This window comes from Eschrichtius robustus, chromosome 16 (assembly GCF_028021215.1).
Source record: "Eschrichtius robustus isolate mEscRob2 chromosome 16, mEscRob2.pri, whole genome shotgun sequence".
Taxonomy (NCBI): domain Eukaryota; kingdom Metazoa; phylum Chordata; class Mammalia; order Artiodactyla; family Eschrichtiidae; genus Eschrichtius; species Eschrichtius robustus.
The window spans coordinates 82,493,344-82,517,046 of NC_090839.1; the positions used below are offsets into that span (position 1 = coordinate 82,493,344).

At 48.1% G+C, this 23,703-nt stretch overlaps 1 long non-coding RNA gene across 1 annotated transcript in view; it reads right to left on the bottom strand.

Annotated features, from left to right (window-relative positions):
• LOC137750000 (uncharacterized) overlaps window positions 1-23,703 on the bottom strand; it is a 308,698-nt gene that overhangs the window by 129,221 nt on the left and 155,774 nt on the right. The window contains exon 3 of the long non-coding RNA XR_011070343.1: window positions 3,149-3,241. This is a non-coding gene — a long non-coding RNA (uncharacterized lncRNA). The remainder of the gene's footprint in view (window positions 1-3,148; window positions 3,242-23,703) is intronic.

Consider the following 23,703-nt stretch of genomic DNA (forward strand, 5'->3'; position numbering starts at 1 on the left):
CCTGCCAGCCAGGCGTTATACAGGTCTGGACACCTGTATATACAGGTCTGGACACCAAAAGGCAGCCTTTAAGTCTGCCTATACAGACAGGTATACAGGTTATACAGGTCTGGACACTAAAAGGAAGCCACCTCCTCCACCTATGGATGAACTCACAGCTGAACACAGAGATAAATAATAAATATACTATGGCCCAGGCACTACGCTGAGAGCATTAAATGTATTCGGACTATTAATCTTCTTAATTCTCCGAACTAGGTACATCTATTATCCTCATCTGATACATAAGGAGACTGAGTCTTGGGAGGTATCAACTAGCCCAAGACCACACAACCAATGAACAGAAAAGCCAAGAGCCGACCCACTCAAGTGGTCTTATTCCAGAGACTCAGTTCTCAATAATAATTATTATCATACTTAAATAGCAGCTAATATTTCTAAACATAATATATGTGAGCACTGTGCCAAGTGCACTATGTGGGTTATTTCATTAATTCCCCCAAAACCCTAAGAGACAGGGTTACTAACCCATTTTACAGATGAGAAATTGAGTCTTAGAGAGGTTACCTGGCTCAAGGTCCCGGCTATCCAGAAATCAGACGCTGGCATAGCTGCCTCTTTTAGCCAACTCACCAGTAACCCAAGGGTCATGACCAGTGGCTGGGTCTGAATTGGCTTCCGGCCTTGTCCATATGCACCTTCTGTGTTCATAGGAAATGACCACCTTGCTCTGATGACAGTCAATGTCTGTGGCTGGTGGGCCACCTGGCTACACAGCCCCAGACAGAGCCAAAGGATGGTTGTCCACAAAGTCCTGTACTATAGCCTGAATGTCTGTCTGTGTCCCCCCAAAATGCATACGTGGAAAACCAATGCCCAGTGTGAAGGTATTAGAAGTGTATCTGGAATGTGGTGAGTTCATGAGGGTGGAACCCTCATGAATGGGATTAGTGCCCTTATAAAAGAGACTCCAGAGAGCACCCTCGCCCCCTCCATCATGTGAGGATACAAGGAAAAGGCTGCAGCCTGGAAGATGCTGTACCTGGCCATGCTCACCTGATCCACCATGCTCCACTCTGATCTCAGACTTTCAGCCTCCAGAACTGTGAGAAATAGATGTCTGTTGTTTATGGACCACCCAGTCTGTGATATTCTGTTAATGCAGCCCAAACAGACTAAGATACCCTGGCTGGAAATCTGCAGGCTGCCCCACACGTCCCAGGCCCATAGGCTCAGCAAGACCTCAGGGCCAGACACTAAGGCATCAGACTTCAGTCATGCAAACCTAGACTTATAGTTCCTTTCCAGACAGAAGTGCTGTTTTGAGAGGCTGGGAGACCTTGGGACAATCCCTTCCTTCCCTGGCCCCTGTTCCTCTGTCACTGAAATGAGGATTAAGTGAGAATGCCCACAAAGGGCTTGTCCTCTCTAGAAGCTCAGCCAACAGTGCTATAATTATTTTAAATTGATGTTATCGGCTAAGTGCCAGGCTACCTGGAAAATTCCTTCAGTTTCTTCTGGGGTCCAGGGAACTGACATCAGGGAGGACCTGGATGGATCCAGTCCCTTCCACCCAACACTCAGCCCTTCCACGCTCCCTTCTTCTTCACTGCCTGCAACCTCAGACTGAATTTCCATCTCGAAAGAATGCTCTCAGCCTCAGCCTGCCCCTCCCCTTCGTCTCTGGGGTGGGCTCTGAAGATCTCATCTGGACAGAATCGATGTGCTAAGTGCAGGCAGAGACTAATGCTCTGTTACAATTTTTCTACATACCTCATTTATCCTAATGGAAATATCCTAAATTTTAAATATCCTAATACGATACTTTTTTAATTTATTTATTTATAAAATTTATTTATTTATTTATTTGGCTGCATTGGGTCTTTGTTGCTGTGCGTGGGCTTTCTCTAGTTGCAGCGAGCGGGGGCTACTCTTTGTTGCAGTGTGCGGGCTTCTCATTGCGGTGGCTTCTCTTGTTGCAGAGCACAGGCTCTAGACGCGCGGGCTTCAGGAGTTGTGGCACGCGGGCTCAGTAGTTGTGGCTCGTGGGCTCTAGAGCGCAGGCTCAGTAGTTGTGGCCCACAGGTTTAGTTGCTCCACTGCATGTGGGATCTTCCTGGAGCAGGGCTCGAACCCGTGTCCCCTGCATTGGCAGGCGGATTCTTAACCACTGCGCCACCAAGGAAGTCCCCTAATACGATATTTTAAAAGTTAATATTGTAATATGTATCTCAATTAGCTTAGCGCAGCCCCTCTCGAGCAGAGGCTGCGGGCTCCATGCCGAGGGACGGGACCCTGCGGACATCATAGGAGGTGGGTCAGGGCCAGAAGGAAGCCCAGCTCTGGCATGAAGTGTTGAGGAGAGCTGCTCGAGAACTTTCGCACTTAGAAGACCCCTGGGCTTCATTACGTTAACAACATGGCCTCAAGGTCCTTCCATCCATAGAAGAAATGCATTTCTCAGCAAATTATTCTACAGCCAGTATTTCTTGAAATTGCATTATAATATCAGAAATGTTGTGGACAGGGCAGAGAACAGAGCGATGCATACTTGGGGTCCATGGTGGGTTCTGAGTGAGTTTCTGGTTTTGCGTTAGGGAGATGGGAAAGGGAGCAGATTGCTTTGAGGGGGGGAGCATGAGGGTGTTTTTTGCCTCTTTAAATGCACACACATATTATTGGCTTTTCTTTTCCATCATCACTTTACTCTAAGCAAAGCCTCATTACTTAAAAAAAAAAAAAGCTGGAGCGTCCTAACAATAGTCCATAATTACTTTGCAAATGGTTCTGTGGAGTAATTATGCCATTAGTCCAAGTGCCTTCTACATCAAAGATTTCTCTCTCTCTGCAGTGCCTTATCTATTTGGGTTAGGGAATGAGAAGAAGCTCCCGGGAGCCTGAGTGATGGGGACCCAGGCTGTGGGCACAGGGATTTAGAGATGCCCATCTTAGCACATCTATTGTCAAACCAACAATTCCTGCAAATGACACCTCCCCACAGGAAGGCAGGATGCTAAGGCAGAGTTCCCAAGGAAAAGAGATTAACAATCAGCCTTTGGAGAAAGCGTATTCGGGCAGCTGCCTCTAAGGATTTCTGGCCACACTAGATAGAGAAGGGAACCTCAGAGCCATCTTTGGCTTTACTCACCAGTTTGTTACGACAGGCTGTGGCCATGTGAAGGTCGCCCGTCCTGCAGTTAATAGATCCAAGTGAGAAAACCTTCTGTGGTTCCCATACATCCTAATGAGAGAGGAAAAAAAGCATAGACCGCATTTAGTTGAGGACCTGCTCCATGTCAGCTGCTGTACTTGGCATTTCACTCCTAGTATCTAGTAATTCACACTATATTTATTGCTTCTATTCTACAGATGAGAAACTGAAGCTCAAAAAAATCATCAATGCCCAGGCTTCTCCAATGTTTCTATCCCAGTATCCTAAGCAAAGTGGCTTTTATCCTCAAGGTCACTACCATAGTCAGAAATGGCTGCAGGAGCTCCAGCCATCACATCCATATCTCAGACAGAAAAAAAGAGAATGTGGGGTGGGGGAGAAGGCAAAAGGGCACTTCAAGGAGATTTTCCAAATCCCCACCCAATGGCTTCTGCTTCAATCTCATTGGTCATCCCATTGCAAAGGAGATTGAGAAAAAGAGTTTTTAGCCAAGCAAGAACTACCTTTAAAAATATAGGGCTCTGTTACTAAGAAAGCAGAAGAGATTGGGACAATGGGTAGGTAAGCCACAATCACTATTCTGCTTTACACACTTTATTTTGTTTAAACACTCACAGTAATCCTGCAAGGTGGATGCTGTTACATCCATTCTGTCAATGTCGCTCAAAATGTGTAAATCCCTTGCCCAGCACAGAGCAGTTAGTAAGTGGGCCTGACCCAAAGCAGGGTTCAACCACAGTGCCCACTGCCCATCACTGCAACTCCCTGGCAGAGGCCTGACAACAAAGGGCAGGGCAGCAAGTGGGACAAAGCAGGGCTGTAAAGTGATGGGAAACGAATGCACACTGGTGGGGAGGCATCTCACCGTGTGCACTGGTGCGGGTTCCTGTGGGGAAAGAGGGGACAGCACGGAGCTGGTGAGACACATGGAGAAGGGCAGGTGCTACACACCTTCTGTGCAGCCTACAGTCCTGGGAGCCCCACAGGGGCCACCTCCAAGAAGGGAAAGACTACAAGGGTCTGTTTCATTGTTCTATCCCTAGTTCTCAGTAGAATCATTAGATCAGTGAATGAATGAACAAACAAATGATTAAATTAAGAAGATACTTTGCAGCCTACTGCCTTCTTCCGGTTTAGATGGATTTCAGAAAAAAAGTTATTCTGAAACAGACATTCCAGACTCAGATTCTGGTTGCCTCAGAACACAGACCACACATGTTGTGACAAAATGTAGAGGCACACAGCAGATCTACCCCCTCTGAACAACCAGTGATGCTTTTTATAATTTTGGTAGCTATTTAAAACTGCATGGTGCAATACATAATTTTTTATTGATCTGTAATTATAAATGTATCTGATCAATTAAATAAGATGATGAATCCATTCGCAGGCTTCTAAGGCATGTGATTCATTTTGATTGATTGATGATTGATTGATTTTGGTTGGTTGCCCTCCCAGAGTTGGGTAGGTAGGTAGGAGGTACCCAAATGTCGGTAGAAAAGACCCCCTGAGTCTCCCAAAATCCTTGACCCTGGCTCCAAATATTCTACTTCATTACGCCCTCCAACCACTACCGTTTTTTAGGAAGTCACCAATTAAAGATTCATCTGGCACAGACAAGGCTGGGAAGGCTAACCCTTCAGCTATCTGACATCCCCACCAAAGAGGAAGAATTCCTCAGATCTCCAGGGTCCTTTCCATCTCGTGAAAAGCCAGGGGCTCTCAAGCACTGAGGGACTGGGGGTTTCTGAGAGGGGCAGGAGGGGCGACCTCGGAGCCTGCAGCTCTCAAAGTAAAGCAACCTAAATGGTGAGCGACACCTAGGACAGAGGGTGCCTAAGGGCACTAGGCAGGAGAGCAGCAATGCTTCCCTTTTTCCTCATCAATTACACCTTGACCTCGGGCTCAAATTCCAGGGTTAAACAAAGCTTCTGAATCAGCTCATTCATATTCAGATTTCTGTTACTCACCACCCCAGAGATGCTGATTCAGTGGGTCTGAAGGGTCCCCAATGTGCATTTTTAACAAGGAGGTGGTGACTCCATTGCAAATGAGAAAAACTGCCTTACTCTCTGGGCTACTCCTTGTGACTTGTTAACTTTTCATCCTTTCCACTACCTCTAAGAACAATCGAGTTCAAGGCCATTCAGAAAACATTTACTTATAGGAAGGCAGTGACATAGACACAGTCTGAGATTTACAGGCAGACGGAGGTAGGAGGCGGCATCACAGGCCCCTAGGACCGCAGCCCTAGAAGGAGAGGCAGGCCTGGAGCAAGTACCCCGTGAGCACGGAGGAGGTGGCAGCCGCACACTGCTGCCAAAGAAGGAAGTGCAGTTCCAGCGGGAAGAAGCAGGGGTGGCTTCACAGGAGACAGAATTTGAACTTGCGCCCGAAGGGTGCAGAGTTTTAAAATCAAGGGCATGCGGGATGGGTCCTGGGGGAATCCCGCAGTGGCTGCTCTTGTGTTGAGTTGAAATCTACTTCTCTAAGTAAGTCCTTCCGACAGGCCCCAGCTCTACCCAGTTTTTCTCCTGCTGCAGCGACAGCTCTGCATCTCCACCCCAGGGCCACCCAGTCTGGCTTCCCTGCTCTACGCGAGGTTGGGAGCACAGCTGGAGAAGCCCTCCCAGCTCCACGGACTGGGGCCCTCGGGGCTGCCCCCTCTGCTGGCTCTTGATCAGCTCCCTTTCCCCTTGGCAGCTGCTCTGCCTCCTGTCCTCTCTGCAACATCCCTACATCCATCCGGGTGCAGCCCCACCCGCAACTCCATCTAGAAAGCGGGACGGCCACTTGGGCAGAGGGAACACCGGGGATTCACCTTCCAGCCTCGTTTCCACCTGCTTGTCCCCCAGCGCCGGTACCCACAGCTCCACAGCTGGACTCTCACTTCCAGTGGCGTCCGCAGGGCTAGGGAAGGCCTGGCTTATGATGGACATGGCAAACCAATAGGATTTGGTGAACTTCAATCTGAAAGAAGCCTCCATCACCACCCCCCACCCCACCCAACCCCAAGCCCACCTACCCTATCTGCACTCTTACCTGATCCCACTCATCACCATTTCCAGGGAAAACACAGTCCATTCCACATGGAAAATCCCTCCCTTCTGCCCTTGCCTCCCCAGCTCCCCCTCGTCCCCATGACCTGTCCCTGTGGATTTGTCTAAACCAGCAGCTGCCCTCACCTCCCATCTCCCAGAAAGAGGTGAGCTGCCTCCTTGGTAAAGCTCATCCCCACCCCAGGCTCCCTGCCTCTGGCTTTCCACCCTCTTATCCACCCTCCCTCCATACCACTGCTTCTCAAAGTGTGGTCTGAGAACCGCCACACCTGAATCGGCGGAGATCCTTGTTAACCATGCGGATCCCAGGCCACCCACTAGATCTACTGAACTAGACTCTCCGCAGCTGAGGCCCAGGAGTCTGGATTTTAACAAGCATCCTGGTAATATTTTTTCAAATAATAAACACCCCCCCATGACTCCCACACACACTTCCCATCCTCCTAGGGACAGCAGGGTAAAGACCAGCAATCGCAGCCCCACCACCCCACCATATCCCCCTGGCAGCCCTTAGAGTCTGCGGTGCTGAGCCCTGAGCGACCAGAGAGCTGCCAGCTTCCTAAACCCACACTGTTTGTCATACCCCTGTGCCTTTGTCCCTCCTTTCCCCTCTCCAGAGCATTCTTCCCACCCACTCCCATACCCCAACTCGAAACTCCTGAGTCCTCTCCCCAAACCTGCTAAGCCCCCATGCTTCCCACTTCAGTAAATGGCACCCCCATCCACGCAGTTGCTCAAGCCTCAAACCTAAAAGTCCTGTTTGGTTCCTCCCCGGCCCTACAGCCCAGTCTCAGCAAGTCATTTGGTCCTACCCTCGCGATGCAGCCCAAATCCACGCACCCTGGACAACACCCACCATTGCTCAGCTGGCCTGCGCTCGGCACGTTCTACCCCACGACCTCCTCTTGACCAGTTCATCCCCATCTCTGGCAAATAGCATCTCAGAGAGGCGTTCCCCAACCTCTTGTCCCAAAAGAACTATGCAAAATGAAATCACTTCCTCTTTCTGCACAGGAAATAGCACTCCCTGAAGGTGTAAGAGATACCTGTGTTTACTTGTCCATCTTCCAGCTCTTTCACTATCAGGTAAATAACACGAGGGCAGGGACCCACTTCAGGCAAGTAACCTCTCAGCCCAGCATCCCCTAAGTGCCCTACCATAGACACCCAGTAAATATTCATTGAATGTGAAATGAACTCTTTAAAGTCTTTACAGAAGTTAACTTAATCCACACAGGACCCCCCTTACTGTTCCTTTTATTATAGAGGAAGAAACCAAAGTAAGGTGAATTGCAGAGACAGCACAGCAAGTGAAGGACATGGCTGGGATTCGAACCCAGGAGAGCCAGAGGTCAGAGCCCAAGCTTCCTTAATCAAACTGCCTCTTCTCAAGGCCAGGACCTGGGGCTTAGGACAGTGTCCAGTCTACTCTACAGATGGTATCAGCTAGCTATAGCTGCATAACAAAATGCCCCACAGCATATTAGCTTAAAACAACATTTATCATCTCAGTTTCTGTGAGTTAAGAATCCAGGCTGGTTCCGCTGGGTCTCTCAGAAGACTGTAGCCAAGCTGCCAGCTGGAAGGAATTTGCTTCCAAGCTCACTCCCATGGTTACTGGCAGAATTCAGTTCCTTAAAGGCTGTTGGGCGGAGGGCCTCAGTTTCTCCCTGGCTATTAGCCCAGAGGCCACCTGCAGGTCCTTGTCACGTGAGCCCCACCGTGGCACAACTCACAACATGGCAGCTGGCTTCACTGGAGCAAGTGAGAAGGACCAGAGAGGGTGAGAGTGAGGCAGAAATCACAGTCTTTTTGTAACTAGATTAGACTGCTTGGGCTGCCAAAACAAATACCACAGACTTGGGGGAGACAACAGAAATGGACAGTCTCACAGTTCTGGAGGCTGGAAGGCCAAGTTCAAGGTGTTGGCAGGGTTGGTTTCTTCTGAGAGCAATGGGGGAGACTCTGTTCCATGCCTGTCCCCCAGATTCTGGTGGTTTGCTGGTGATTTTTGGTATCCGTCAGCTCAGGGATACATCATCCTTCTCTTCGCCTTCCCCTTGGCATTCTCCCTGTGTGTGTGTCTGTCTCTGTGTCCATATTTCCCCTTCTTATAAGGACTCCAGTCACACTGGACTAGAGCTCACTTGACTGACCTCATCTTAACTTGACTGCATGTGCAAAGACCCTGTTTCCAAATACAATCATATTCACCAGTACCGGGGGTTAAGATATAATCTTTTGGGGGGAGGACACGATTCAACCCATCACAGTAACCTAATCTTAGATGTGACATCCCATCGTTTTTCCAGAGCCTCTTGATTAGAAGTGAGTCTCCAGGTCCAGCCCACACCCAAGGGAGGGGATTATACATGAGCCTGGATGTCAGGAAGTAACTATCATTAGAGCCATTTTAGAAGCTGTCTCCCCTACATGTATCCATAAAAATTACTTGAATGAGTAATCCAGCATCTATCATACTTGTACTGTCATTGTTTATACATTTACTTCTCCCCCCGCCCCAGTCTGTGGGCTTCCTGGAAGCAGGGACCATGTCAGATTCACCACTAGAACATTCCTGGCACCTAAAACTGGACCTGCCACATGACAAGATAGGTGCCCAGTCAATATTTATTGAATAAATGAATATATAAGTAAATGAATGAGAAACAGATAATGTTTCTCTCTGTCCAAGGGAGCAATTACTTCTAAACTCTATATTAGGAGAGCATCACAATAGGCCATTGCCTTTATGTGTCTGGAATTAAATGGATTCTTCTCCAGCCAGCCCAATCTTAACTATTGATCAGAAAACTAAACACTTGCTTATTTAAGGGGGAAAAGGCAGCACTGGCTGCGTACAAAGAATTTGTGAGACAAGTCAGATGTCTGATGAGTAATTTTCTCTGCCATTTTCATAAGACCCACGAGGTACATCTGTTTCATTCACTTTGATCAGAACTAAAAACAACCTCAAACATACTGCCTAATGCAGCATCTATCTGACAGGTGTGCAGGGAGTGATTATATTGTCTCTTTCCATCCCGGAAGCTATTAATGAGAGCCAACATGACTGGCAGCCTAAGACATGAATTCTGGAAGGGGTGGGGAAAAGAGCCAATCAGAGCAAACAGACTCCGTGGAGAAACTATGGGGTGGAGAGCACAGAGGCCACGTGGAGCTCTTGATAGGATGAGAAATGAGGGTCAAAGCCAGAGCCTTCACTGGAAACTTGTCCAAACCACAGGCCAGGTTCTCAGAACAGGAATCAGGCAATGGGGTCTGCTCTTGACACTCACAGGAAATCTGGTGGATCAATTTTAGAGAGCCTATGTGTCAAAATAAAATACTCATCGACAGAGCATGCGTAGGAAGTGGTGTCTGTATTATTCTGGAAAGGGACTCGGGAGGTGTGGGTTGGAACCCTGTCCCTGTCCCTTGCTAGCTCTGTGATCGGGAGAGATCTTCCTGAGCCTCAGTCTCTCCGGCTGTAAAATGGGAATAACAGTCCTCACAGAGTAAAGTATGTGAACATTTGCATATTATAATATCTGTCAAACAGCCCAGATCCCAGGCGGTTCTCAGAACACACTTGGTCATCAGCTTCCTGTTACAGGACTCAAGCTTAGCCTTGGTTTGGGAAGTAGCTCGGCAATGATTTCTAAAAACTAATATTTTGGCTGAATGACTAGGGAGAAATCAGTGTGTCTGTTCTGCAGAGCTGCGTCATGAACCGTTGCTTCTGTGGCTTCTTGAGCTATGTCCTCTTGTCGTGTGTGTGTGTGTGTGTGTGTGTGCATGTGAGTGTGTGTATGTGTATATGCCTGTGTGCATGCATACGTGTCCGTGCACACTCACACCTGCACATATGCACGGATGTGCTCAGTTCCTGGGCCTCCAGCGATTTCTTGTGCTGTCAGACTTTGACAAAATCCTAATAAAAGCAGGGTGATTGCTAATCAACTTCACTCAGTTGAGTGAAGGGGGCTCCACTCAGTCCACTGGATGGAAAATCATCTATATTCATCCACCACCCTTGAGGGATATAGTGCAAGGCTTAGAAGCACAGACTGTTTCCAAACGGCCCGAGTTCTAACCTCTGCTCTGCCCCTCTCCTCGTATGACCTTGGGCAAGTTACTTATCTGCTGTGCCTTCGTTTCCACATCTGCAAACTAGAGATAGTCGTGGGCCCACCTGATAGAGCTGTCATGAGGATTAAATGAATCAGGCTTTAGTGCAGAGTCACAGCCCGCAGGAGGCCTCCTGGTCCTAACACGGCCATGTTCTGCTTTGCTTGGATGACTCTGGGAGGTAGAACACTGTCAGTCCTTTCAACATGCCTTCCAGGGCGAGCAAATTCATCCAGCACCCAGTGTACAATCAATGCAAGCTTGGCAGATGAAAATGAATTCATGAGCAAATGCAAAGAATCATACTTGCTATAATAGAGTCCACTGAGAAAGAAAAAGCCAGTCTGTGTGTTCAATCTTTTGAAAGACACATGCCATCTAAGAATATTTGGTATGGAGGAAACTACTGGAAATTAATCCCTTCTATCTTTTGGCTGGGGCTTTGGATGTTCTCATGCTGAGCAGGACTGAACATCATATGGAGAAGGGAAAAGGTGTGTCCTGGGCAGCCCCCCAGACACCCAACCACAAGCCAGCTTCCCCATCATGGCCAAGACATGGCTACTCTCAACGGGACACCACAGGGCCCGAAGCCCTGGGGGCAGCCATTCCCTTCTGGCCACCCCCAACACAAAACTCTCTGAAAATGTCTCCTCTCTCATCTTGTCAAAATCCCCCTCCTGCATGACTGGGAGGCTGTCGGTGTGATCTACAACCCCCAGGCAGGCCTGGAAAATGAGCTAAATTGCCTGAGTCACTAGCAATGATAGAATCATTCTACAGGAAATTGGAAATCAATTCTTGTCATCACTGTACAGAACTCCTTTATCAAGAGTTCCAGCTCACCCTGTAATGCAACCATGAAGGACTTGAAGGCCAATATGGTAACAACAGGAAGAGAAAGGGCCGTGTGTGTGTGTGTGTGTGTGTGTGTGTGTGTGTGTGTGTATGTGTGTATGTGTGTTTATCCAAAAACACATCAACATCCAAAGACAGTGCCAAACCCCTCAGGCTGGCGGAAGACCTCGGCATCCAGCAGATGGAGATGTTGCATCCTAGGAAGCTGAGAACTAAGTTGTGCATCCGCTATGGAGTTTAATTGAAAATGAGATGCTCTTCCTGGAACCTGGCGCATGCCCTCCTCAGCAGAGCACCTCTGCCTGCGCTGGGCTAGTGCACAACGAAGAGCAGTAATAGCCATGGTCCCCCCTTCACAGAGCACCTGGACATCCTCGAGGAATCTTCAGGTATGTTGTCCCAACCGACAGCACAAAGAGTTTTGGTTTGCTTTTGATTTTCGATGGGCTTGACTTGCATGGTTGGATTGTTTTGTATTTTGAGAAGCAGCAAGGCCATAAAAGTTATCCGAAAGATCTGTGTTCAAGTCCTGACTCTTTCACTTACATATACTCACATAGAGAGTATTAGAAAAAATGCTGAATTTCTCCGAATCCCACTTTTCTACATTGTCCATAAAATATAGAAAGTAGCACACATAGAGTTGTGATGAATGAAGTAAATAAATTTGTATATGGAGAAATGCCATGTAAATTTACAATGATACATAATGATGGATTATAATATTGGTGTAGCCGTTTACACATTAGGCCACTGGGCAAACTGAGCCCCAAAGACGTAGAATGACTTGCCTAAAACTCGTTCATGTGAAAATAAGAGTAATCACTGGGACTTCCCTGGTGGTGCAGCGGTTAAGACTCCAAGCTCCCAGTGCAGGGCACCTGGATTTGATCCCTGGTCAGGGAACTAGATCCCACATGCATGCCACAACTAAGAGTTCACATGCCACAACTAAGGAGGCAGCGAGCTGCAACTAAGGAGCCCGCTGGCCACAACTAAGGAGCACACTGCCACAACAAAGAAGCAGGCGAGCCACAACTAAGGATGCTGTGAGCCACAACTAAGACCTGGCACAACCTAAATAAATAAATAAATATTTTTTTTAAAAAAAGAGTAATCACCAAGATTTATGTTAGATTATAAAACACTTGCTTGTTCATTGTGGATTTTGGAATAAGGATCTAATAGGGAGGATCATTCTCCTCCTTCTTGTAAGGAAGACATTTGGAAAGCGTCAGGGAAGAGCTCACAGACTGAGGATTAGGGACCTTTGTCCTTTTCTCCACTGGACTCACTCTTGCTTTAGAGACCTCTGGGTACCCCAAACCTCACCCTTCTTAGTGGTTCTAATAAGCTCCCCCACAAGAATCATCCTAGAGAATTCTGAATATCATAGGCTCACACTGTCAAATTCCCCTCAATGATCACTGACAGGAGAACATAGGTTGGAAGAGGGGCAGCGGATGGCTGCTCCCATACCTATGCGTATCACAGGCACCCTCTCATGGCTTGGCTCAAGTGCCCATCTCCCCCAGGAAGCCTCTCTGATTGCACCAACCCTCAATGAGCTCTTGAAATCATTGCCTCGTCTATCCCATTATTTGCATCTATTTCTTCTTTTTTCTTTCTTTCAGCGTGTAAATCTTGCCTCCCAATCTGACTGCAAGTCCCTACAGGAAGGAGGCCACACCTCTATCCTTGAGTGTCCAAGTGCTATGCTATGGATTAGGGCCACCAGGAGATGCTCAAGAAATCTTTGATGAAGAGGAGGAGGATGAAGAATTTTCATTCCTCACTGGATGCAAATAGTTGTAGGTCTAGTGGAGAGGCCAGAGCTAAAAGCCACAAATTTGGCAGACTTCATGGCATGATTTTAGTACGCCACATAGGTACTCACCCCAAAACCTGCGACCACATGGCTCTGCATGATACCTGGGTCTTAGCAACTCAGCTGGCAGAAAAAGAGAAGAACCAAACCAACCAGCTGCAGACCAACTGGCCCTGGGAGGGTTAACCAGGGTCTAGTAGACGAAGTCCGGACTGTGGTGAACTAAAATGTGGCTCATGGGAATTCCCTGGCAGTCCACTGATTAGGACTCGGCGCTTTCACTGCTGGGGCCTGGGTTCAATACCTGGTCAGGGAACTAAGATGCCACAAGCTGTGCAGTGCGGCCAAAAAAATTTTTTTAATAAATAAGTAAATAGAATGTGGCTCAGGAGCACATGGAGATTCAAGGGAATGCATTCAGGGGGCAGGGTGCTGCTGAGGAAGGTCAGGCAGCAAGTGATACCCAAAGTCAGGAGGAAGCATCTTCCCTGTCCCGGGCATCAGGTCACAGCCCAAGGACCATGTACATGAGGGAGGCCCAAGGGAGTCAATGTAATAAAGAATCTGACTACATTTTGGATGTTCGACTGCTGCCAGCTTCCAAATCCCACCACTCTCCTTCCCCACCTGCCCCACAGCTGGGCAAGATGATAGGAAAGCCAAGGCATAGGTAGGAAGATCAAACCACATGTGCACGGGAACACTCACTTTGGCCCCACCCCCTGGCCACCTACTATGGACTGAATTGTTGTGTCCCCCCAAAATTCACATGCTAAAGCCCCAACCCCCAATGTGATGGTATTGGGAGATGGGGCCTTAGGGAGGTGATTAGGTCATGAGGGTGGAGCCCTCAGGAATTAGATTAGTGCCCTTATAAAAGGGACCCCAGAGAGCTCCCTTGCCCCTTCTGCCATGTGAGGACACAATGAAAAGATCACCATCTACGAACCAGGAAGCAGGTTCTCTCCAGACACTGAATCTGCCGACACCTTGATCTTGGACTTCCCAGCCTCCAAAACCTTGAGAACAAATTTCTGTTGTTGAAGCCACCCAGTCTACGGTATTCTGTTATGGCTGCCCAAGCTCACTAAGACACCACCATAAAACCCCAAGCCAATCTCCTTTCCCTGTGTTCTCATGCCATTGTCAGAGCAGCCTGGGGGCCTACCCTCCTCTCCCCAGAAAGCCTCATTATGTGAGTAATAAATCCTTTCCTATTCTCTTAGTGCATCTGTGGCATCATCAGCCTCGATATCTGAGCCACATTTTTTAGGAGGAGGGGTTGATCCCACCTTGGTGGGGTAACCATAACAGCCAGCAAGCCTCAGGGAGGATTTCCAACCCCCGACAGTCAAACAAGCTGGGGCTTGGGGCTTGGAGCAGGGAAACTGGAATTCAAGTCAGTGGTTCTAATTGGGCTGACATGGAGCAGAGGTGAGGAAAGACTAAACTTGAGACACCCTGGGCTCCCACAAGACCAATGCCACAGCCCACCCTCTGGTGCTGACTCGGGCAACTGCAGGGCTGAGCCTGCAAGTAGAGGCACGCACACTGCTACCCAGGAAGGACAAAGGAAAGCAAGGGCTGACTTGGCACAGCATGTTAATGTAAAGAAATTCTCACTCTAAGGAAAACATTGGCTCTGCCCCAGCCATGCCCACCAGTAACCTTTGGAGCAAAGCATTCAAGGTGTAAGCTGAGCAGAAACTATAGGTTGGCTCCTTCTAACTACTCCCAGGCCTATGTTTCTTGCCTTCCTTTATTTTAGAGATGAGAAAGCTGAAATATTCCATCTTTAGTCTCCTTTTCAGCCAGCAATGACACTGACATAGTTTTGGACAAGGAGATATAGAAAGAAATTTTCTAAGGAAACCAGCTCCCCCAAGTTAAAAAGATGAAGCCCAACAAGGAAAAATCCCTTTGTCTCTTCCTACTTCCTTCTGCCTGAAATGCAGGTGCAAAGCAGCGAAGCGCAGCAGCCACACTGTGACCATGAGGGTGGAAGAGACATGCTAAGGATGATGGGACAGAAAGATAGAAGGGCCTGAATCAGCCCTGAATTGCTCTCCTGTGAGCTTCTGATTATGTGGGGAAAATAAACTGTTGCTTGGTTAAGGCACTATTGTTGATTTTCCCCTACGCATAGGCAAACTGTGGGTAAAACAACTGGCACATCAGCAAAGCTAGAGGAGATACCCATTGATGGCTGACCAAGAGCACTTACTTTAGTGTCAGATCTGACAGACCTGAATCAGTGTCCCATCTCTGACTTCTTATAAGCTAGGTGGACTTGGGCAAGTTACTTAATCTCTCCAACCCTTAGTTTCTTCATCTGAAGAATGAATATGATAATAGTATCCACTTCAAAGAGTGACTTAAATGCAAACTTCAATGCAAAGCACTTAGCCCAGGGCCTGGCGCAGAGTGAGTCCTCAGCAAATGCGGGTTATTTTGGTTAAACTGGTTCTTTCCACAAGGTCAATGCTCCATTTTCCTTGAAGGAACAATTATGAATAAGCTAATTATACCTTTTTTTCTTTCTTTTACTTTTCAACCACTTAGGGGCATTTATGCTGCCATGATATTCATGTTCAGAGGCCAGTGGGTCACATAAATGAGTCTCTAAAGACTCACTCAGAGAGACACTGGAGCTGTCGACTGTTGCCCCTTCCCTAACATGAAGAGTAGAGACAGGTCTTTAGAAGGGCTTTGAGTGTGTCCCAAGAGGAGTGTCAGGATCAAGCCCCTGTGTTCTTAGGGACAGTGGGCTGGGCCAGTTTTCCAATTAGGAAGCAGAGAGGGAAATCCAGGGGGCAGAATATCAAAGAACCCCTCCCCTGACCCCTTTGTATGAAATCTTTCTAACAGATGATGGAAGCTTTCCTTCCATAATGAGCACTGATTCTCAAATGCAAATCCACTGGGGACAGAGGACACAAGAACCTCAATTCTCTTTAAAGTATGGATGACTGGCATTGGGGTCTTTCTGGAAAGCAGGGTTTCAATGCATTGAGGTCTTTGCAGAAATCAGTGGAGGAAGTGAGAAAACTAAAGTGCAGAAAGAGGAGGTCATTGCCCAGTGATGTACTCTGCAACGTTCACAGTTTTGCCAGAAGTCACTCTTCCCTGTTGGTCCAATAACAATCCCCGAGTAACGTGTTCTGTCCCTGTAGGGTTTTCCAGGCCTTAAATTCACCCCTTCCTCTCCTTCCAGAGATCCCTAGCCATTGGGAGCCAAAATAGCCGCTGGACTCATGCCGGCAAAGTGCCCAGTCACCGCCAAAACATAGGGCACAGTGGAACTCCCACCTCCCACCTCAGGACCATCACAGTAAGGCTTGTCCAGGGATGTGCTGTGACCTGCAGACCCCGCATCCAATGTTGCCCACAACCGGCTGAGTGATGAGGTCCACTGAGGCCAGCTGGCTCCATCAGGCAGTCAGGGCTGGAGCAGAGAGGGCTTGCCAAGAACTTGGGGACTCAATAAACCTCAGCCAATGGATTCCAAGTTCTGACCCATGAGACAAGCCTCTCCCCTCCCGTGGAAAAGGAGTAAAAACACAGGAAAAGCAGAAATCCTCTCTCTCAAGCAGGGATGGGGGTGTGTGCGCACACACACATACACACACATTTAAGCACGACCTCATTTGATCTTCTCAACAGGCCTGCGAAACAGTCTGGGCAAATATTATTATCTCAATTAATAGGTGATCAAATTGAGACTCAGCAAGTTTAAGCAACTTGGCCAAACCCAATCCCACCAATAAAAGCAGGCCCGGGCTCTGGGGCCGACCACTCTCTGCCTCTCTGCGTAATTGCCCTAAATAACTCCCATATGCTCCACAGGGAGGATCGGGAGGCCACCTTTCCCCACAACGGCAGCAAGGAGGTTTTAAATTTGTATTTTTTGAAAGTGCAGAGATGTTTTCAATAGTTCCTGCCTCGGTAAGCCTTCTCCTCTGGATGAAAAAGAATCCGGTTGGCGAGCCTGCCCTACAGATGGCCGCAGCTAAATGCCTAACAGCTTGGGTCCTGCATCTGATTGCAAGCGATGAAGAAAAACAAAGGAGGTCTTAAACCGTGGCAAGGCCTGCCTGGCTTCGGCACATTCTTTTGCGGCGATATTCAAGATGTGTGCGATGGCCGCATTTCAATAATTTTTAGTGTGTTATTCTCTCGAATCTTTGAAGTTTCTCTTATGGAGAAAACATTTTCTTTCTTGGCTTTTTTAAAAATGCAAAATATGGGAGCCTTACGATCTTAACTCTCACAGCTCATAAAGACTTGTGCAGAAGCGGTAGCCAGGCCCGTAAGGCCTATTTCCTGTTCTCCAGGAGAAATAAAATCCCCTCTCCGTGTGACCCAGCTACCACGGCCTCTTTGTCACAGGGAGAAGGAAACGCTTGCTGTCTACTGGAGCCTCCAGGCCTCTCTTGGAGACAAGAAAGGGGCTGAGGATGAAGCCACTTTCCAGGAGGCAATAAAGTCTAGATTCATCGGAGAATCAAGGCAATGCACAGAAATCCTCTTAACATGTCTGCCCAATACCTCCTTTCCTTGAAATACTGCCTTGCACCCAATTACGCCAACAATCTTTTTCAAATACCATTTCTGACCCCGCACTCCCTTTTCAGGAAACTTCTGAGGCTCTCTACGGCCCATTGTGTCAATACAAAACTCTCTGACTCCAGGCCCGAGCATCCTGCTACGTGTCACCCACAGTGTCAGCTCTGCAAGGGTCCCTTCTCACCCAGCCTCTGCCCCTTTGCCTAAGCAGTCTCTGCCATCTGTTATCTGCTCTGTTACTGAATCCCCAGCCCACCTTGTCTCTGGGCCTTCAAGGGTTTCCTCCACCACTGTGTTTATCCAAATGATGCCTTTGGCCTGGGAGTCAGGCAAACCTGAGTTCAAATCCTCTGCCACTTAAAGACAGGTCATACCTTCTGGACAAGATTATGAGAGTTAAAACCAGTAGGATGATACAGGTATACCTTCATGCCTGGCACAGAAGAGGCAATTTTACCACATCTGGGTGAAGACGCCCAAACAATTCCATCCATCCACGTGGAGAGAGACATGGAAGTGTTGTATGGCATTTGTTGGCTCTTCTTTATAGTAAAGATGCTTCAATGCATATAATGTATGTAATTTTAAGATTCACAAGCAACGCTTTCCTCCAAGCAGCCTGTCCTAACTCACCTGACATTTGTCTACACCCCCTTCCTTTCTTCCTAATGAGACTACCAACTTGGGGGTTGGTTATGCTTGCTAACCAGTCCTTCCCTAGGTAAGTCTTCACTCCTTTGCTTTGCGCTAATAATCCCTGCCCTACATCAGGGCAGTTCGGCATCAGAGCACACGGGACTGAGGCCACACTGATCAAGGAGAGAAAGAGGAACGTTAGGGTGTGAGGAGGCGGCATTAGGGTGGCCCCCAGATTCAGGAACCTCATCACAAAGGCTGGTCCCAGGGGTGGAGCAGCCCAGGAGCTAGGATCCAAAAGATTATGATGAAGTCTAGCATGTCCCCAGAGGGGACATGCCATCTGGCAGGCTGGTAGGGCCCGTGGATAATCCCCACCTGGGAAAATAAATAAATGAATGAGAAAGAAATGGACTGCCAAAGTCTGGATCTTCCAGATCAGAGTAGCCACTTTCTACTTCTAAGCAACACGGAGATATGTCCAACCAACCAGATATTACTCAGGTACCTGAAAATGTGAAGCCAAGTTCCTTCAACGACCTTCTCCCTAAGAATGTATGGTTGGAGGTGGTCTCACAGGGGATAGTGGGGTCTTGGGAGGGCTACAGGGTGGAAGGAAGAGCCACTAAGGGCACCTTGAGGAGAAGCCAAGAAGCCAGAAGGTTAAGACACATGCCCCTGCCCCACCAGAAGCCAGCAGTCCATATGATCAGCTCTAAGGGGTACAGTGAGCTCAGATTCCACGGGTGAGGCAGGTGTTGGCATCCAGAGGATATATAACGTAGTTAGGAGGTTAAACAGGGAGCTGATATTCAAAAAACCATGCAGAATTGGAATAACACATACAGCAGCCTAATTCCAGGCCACTCAGTTAGCAGAGAAGGTGCCTTCAATTTACTGTGTAGACCAAGCTAGCAGATGGCAGTAGTGGTAGGGGTTTTTTTAATGCTTTCTCTGGTAACAGAATATATCCTACTTTCAAAGACACACACAGACAAGACAGATCCCATCTTCAGAAGTAGTTGTAAGTCTCAGGTCTGTATAATTAGACTCCCAGATCCCCCTCACTGCAGTGATTGGTTGGTGAAGGGTCACATGACCAGAGCTGAACCAATGGGAGTCATCCCTGGAACTTTGGCTGGAGTTGTGGCTGGGATTCCCCAGCTTTAAGGACAATGTGGATCTACAGCTGTTGAAGGCCATCCTTGCCAGCACATGGGGAGAGCCTGCCTGAGAATGAAACTCGTCCAGAGAAAGAGAAGCAGGAAATGAAAAAGAGAGAGACTCCCAATGATTAATGGTTTAAAACCCTGGATCCAAATGTACCTTGAACACATCTTCCCTGGGACACAAGCCAGTAACTCTCTTTTTTCTTTTAAGTCAGGTTTCTGTTACTTGTAACTAAAATCATTCTGACTTATACACCTGGCTCATTGGCTCAGGGCCAGGCTGATTCATTCTTCAGGTGTCTTGTCTTCACTCCTGGATGCTAAGCAAGATTGAGGCAGGCAAAAGCGGGACTGGGGAGCTCGTGGCATCTCTTAGTTTACCCACCTTCGCACAGTGAAAAGGACCCAGAATTTGGCATCAGGCCGACTGTATTCAAATCTCTATCCTTCCATTTACAGGCCGTGTGACCCAGGTTGGTTATTTAATCACTCTAGGCCTTCATTTTCCCAACTAAAAAATGGTAACAATAACATTTCCCTCGTAGGCTTTTTGTGAAGTTTTAATGAGATTGGGAATATAAAGGACTTGATCCCGCGTCTGGCTCACAGCGGGAGTTTGATAAATGGCAGCAATTTTATGTCACCGTGGTGGGTTTGTCCTAGCATGTTCAGCACTGGGAACAAGAACGGCATAGATTATTGAAATTTATAAATAAGGTCCTCAAAATAGCATTGCCGCCAATGATTTCAATCTTTTCCCATGTCTTTTTTTTTCTCTCTTTTTTAACCAGAGCTGCTAAATACCAACCAAATTGCCCAGAGGGATATGAAAGAAGGAGAAAAATCACAGTGCTGTAGCCTCCGGGTGGTGACAACTGGACCCAGGGGTGACATCCCAAGCTGCCTCCTCTTTTCGGCTACAGAATGGAGCATGCGGGGCCCCGAGTCACCCGCAGTCTGTGTCCCGGCCACTTTCCTCCTCCAGCTTGGGCGCAGGGGCGCATGGAGCAGAGGCACCCACTCTGAACTAGGAATCTGGAAACCTGGATTCTATGCTTGGTGTCATGTGGCACCTTTCACAGTCAACTGTGCTTGGCTAGGCCTCGGTTTCCCCATCTGTAAACTGGGAGTGCAAATCAGATGATCTCTGAAGTCCCTCTCAGATAGGAACCTTTGAATTTGTAGAGGCCAGCCTTCACTAGGGATCCCCTCTAGGAGTTTCGAAATAACACTCCCGCCTAAACTTCCCACAAGATCTCCCTCCATGGAGTGCAGCTTGCATGCCTTCAGGGGTAAGTTCAAATCAAACCATAACATTGGTGCGGCATATACCCGTTTGTCCTACTGCAGGTGGCATCCAGAGGTGCTCAGGGATGGAGATTAGCGGGTGGCGTCATTCTCAGAGTGCTGTCCCCAGACCCACAGCATCAGCATCATCTGGGAACCTGTGAGAGATGCAAATCCTGAGGCCCCCAATCCACAGCAACGGCAGCGGGGGCGGGGGACAGCAATCTGTGCTCTAACAAGGCTTCTAGGGAATTCTGATACACACTACAGTACATTCTAGAGCTGTGTTGTCCAATATGATAGCCGCTAACTATGTGCGCCTATTTAAATTTAAACTGGTGGAAATTAAATTTTATTTGAAAGTCAATTCCTCAATCACACTAGCCACATATCAAGAGCTCAAGAGCCACATGGCTAGTGGATACCATACTGGACAGTGCAGAAATAGAATATCTCCATCATTGCAGAGAATTCTGTTGGAAAGTGCTTCTCCGAGTGTGGTCCGTAGACCAGCAGCACTGCCTTTTGCTGGGAGCTTGTTAGATGCAGACTCTCTAGCCCTGCCCCAGATCTGCTGGATCAGAACCTGCATCTTCACAAGTTCCCTGGGTAATTGGAAAGCACCTTAAAGTCTGAGAAGCACTGGGTTGAACCATCCAGAACAGAAGAACTGGGTGGCTGCCATACACTGCCAAGTAGAACAGCACAGAACCCACCAGCATTAGGACACGGTGACATCGCAGCCTCCATGAACCAGCACGGCCATGACTGCCCAGCCCAACAACACAGTGGCTTCCAAACAGCTCAACTTTGCGACTGACATGAGTCACAGGCATCATGGTCTCCATAAATGACAACCACGTTGCTGTTACTATACAAACAAGGTCATGGCTACATACAATACCCCATCACAGTTGCCAGAAGCTACATTATTGCCCTCTATATCATCGTATCCAATTGTCAGCTACCCCCCAATGGGGGTTCCAAATTGGACTTGGGAAAGAGGGCTTCTCCAGAAACCTATGAGAGGCAGAGACCCTTCAGGACTTATTGCCACAAAGCTCTCAATGGCTGTGGGGTTTGCCAAGTCTGCCTGTGGTGTCTGATCCCCGCCGATGCTGAAACTCACATTCAGCATCAGGCTTCCTGTGTTGCCATGGAAAGGCTCCTTATCAACAACCCCCAAGCCCAGACTGAGGCTTCGCTGCTCATCTCAGAGAAAGGAGCCCACCAGCTTGTTATCCAGACTCATTGATAGACTGTGGCACTCCCACCAGGAAGAGCTGATCATCCCCAAATCTGGCTCTGATGAGAACATCACTGACAAGACCATCTCAAGGTTGCTTCACCACAAGATTATTAATTGATCTAAGGGAGATTCCTGAAAGGGGTGTTAATGGCCAAGACGAACGGATAGCAATTATGTCTTCATAGTGATGTTGTGGTTTGCTGGATTTTCCCTGCTCCCGTGGCCTCTTGGGTGCACCTTCAAATACGGCCCATTGTGATAATAACATCAACTAACCCCTACATTGGAGTTGTGACCCTTCACGAGCCAACTGCTGGTAGGTTTGCAGGGCTGTGTGGGCAGCAGCTTTTAAAGGGTCCCAACATCGGCCGATGTTCCTGAGGCCACTAGTCTCAGACCAGTAACTGTAAGTTGCCCTGGACCAGAAACCCCAAACTGCAAGCTGCACTTTCATTCACTAGACCCCAGACAGATCTCAAACCCTGCATTCCCACTTTGCTGACCTATGAACAAAACCAAAGGCTTCCCCCAGCCTCAGGTGACCTTGAGCTGAGTACATGACTCTTCTTCAGCCCCACCCTGGCCATGAAAGCTGACATCAGGAAAGATGCTCTGGGGGCCAAGAGAGCAGGGTCCAAGTGCCAGCTCACCTGCTTGTTAGACTAAAGTTATCTCGCCTGAAAAGGGGAGGAGGGTAGGAGACCGTTCTATTGCTATGGTTGTATTATGAATCAGTCCAAAACACTGCAGCATGAAACAGCCATTTGTTACATTCATGGATTCAGTGGGTCAGGAATTACGACAGAGCGTCATAGGATGCCTCATCTCTGCCCCATGGTGTCTGCGGCCTCAGCTGGAAGATTCAAACAGCTGGAGCTGCAACAGCTGAGGCTCCTCCAGCTGCTCTGTCTCTTTGTGTTCTCTCCTTCTGATCTGTTCTGCGTGGAGGTTCCAGGGTAACTGGATTTCTTCCACGTCAGTTCAGGGTTCCCAAGACATGTCTTGATTGGTGGTGTGGTGGGAACCCTCCCCCTCCACACATTGGAACTGTGGGCAGAACCCCTTTTAATTGGTGTGGCCATCTTTAAAAATACAATCTGCCCCAATAATATCTTCCTTGAAGAGGTGATGAGAGGATTAAATGCCATGATGATCAAGATCGCCTGGAAACAGTGCTTCACATGGGCTCATGCATCCCACAAACAATGACCAAGCACCTGCCTTGTCCTAGACACCACAGGATGCCCTCAAATACCCCCGTCCAGTTGGGAGGTAGAGCATGTACCTCAATGGTTCTAATTCAAGGGGGAATGACAGAGTGTTAGAGAGGAGACAGAAATAAGGAGCTAGGGGAAGCAGGACGGAGCAAGGGATGAACAGATGGGCAGGCAGGTGGACAGATACGGATAACATGAGTGAAACCCCTTTGCAAAACCACAAAGGGCTGATATTTTGGTGGCAGCAGTAATGATGGCAGAAATCCTAGAAAGACTGGAAGATACTTGAAATCACTCTTTTTTTTTTTTTTTGCTTGTTTCTCTCGAAGAGCCTTACTCTGTTCTTCCCCCAAGTCTAAGATTCATGCATTCAATCAGTCAATCATTTATTTCTAACAATCATTTATGGAGTGTCTATTACATGCCAGGTATCATGGAAAACCCAAAGATGAAGAAGTCTTGGTCTGGGCCCGCCAGGGGGACTGAAACTCACACTTTGCATAACGGACACAAAATGGGCACGGAAGGAGG